At 44.8% G+C, this 879-nt stretch overlaps 1 protein-coding gene across 1 annotated transcript in view; it reads left to right on the top strand.

Annotated features, from left to right (window-relative positions):
- CACNG2 (calcium channel, voltage-dependent, gamma subunit 2) overlaps positions 1 to 879 on the top strand; it is a 123,112-nt gene that overhangs the window by 403 nt on the left and 121,830 nt on the right. The window lies entirely within an intron of this gene.

The raw sequence follows: 879 nt of genomic DNA, 5'->3' as shown, positions 1-879 counted from the left end.
CCTCCACCACCCCCCTTTCCTCAACCTTCTTCATTGGAATAATCTATGATATGATGAAAACAACAACAAGAGATTGTTTTTAAAAAGTCAAATGTGCTCCACCTGCTTTGGAATCATTAGGATTTGCCTTTTGATGTAGTATGCCCATCTATGAGGGTATAAAAAAACAATTGCCTCTCTCAACATTGCTCCTCTTTTCGTAATGAAGAATTCCAAAATGTTCTTCCTTTCCCCTTCTCCTCCCCTTACTCCCCAAAAGTCTAAGACACATCATCATCTGCAAATCTCCTTTTTTTTTTTTTTTTTTGAAAAAATCTGTTGTTTCTAAGAAGCCTTATTTGGTAAATCCTAATTATTCCAGGATCGCAAGCTGAGTTCAAGAGCATTTCGTAACGTCTATGAGCCACACATACCATTCGAGGCGACTGGCTGAGTGTGTATGTGTGTTTTAACGTTTACAAAGTCTAAAAATACATACGTCTCTCACAGGAAACAAACCCAAGTTCTAATAAACAGCAATTCACTTGCAGGTTAGGCTGAGAACCAATTCACTTCCACGCAGAGTGACATGTCTGTTATTCAGAAGCGTGTAGAGTCAGCATTGCAGCCAGCTTGGGAATCAGACATTGTGCAGGGAGGCCGGGAGGGAGGCGAGAGCATGGGGAGGTTGTGAGGGACAAGAGGGAGCTGTGGGGCGGGGGGGGGGGGGAGGGAGTGTCAGCTATTTACCTTGATCTTGCAGGGTCATTGGGACATGTGTGCCCGTGTATGTGCTGTGGGCAAAGCGGTCCCACAGAGGATAAGCTGGGAGATCAGGGTATGGATGAAAGCATGTGCTTCTGAGACACATTAATAAACACGGGGAGGGGGGCAGGAAAC

Source organism: Bison bison, unplaced genomic scaffold (assembly GCF_000754665.1).
Source record: "Bison bison bison isolate TAMUID 2011002044 unplaced genomic scaffold, Bison_UMD1.0 scf7180017864468, whole genome shotgun sequence".
Lineage (NCBI taxonomy): Eukaryota > Metazoa > Chordata > Mammalia > Artiodactyla > Bovidae > Bison > Bison bison.
This window is presented reverse-complemented; position numbering and strand designations above follow the sequence as displayed.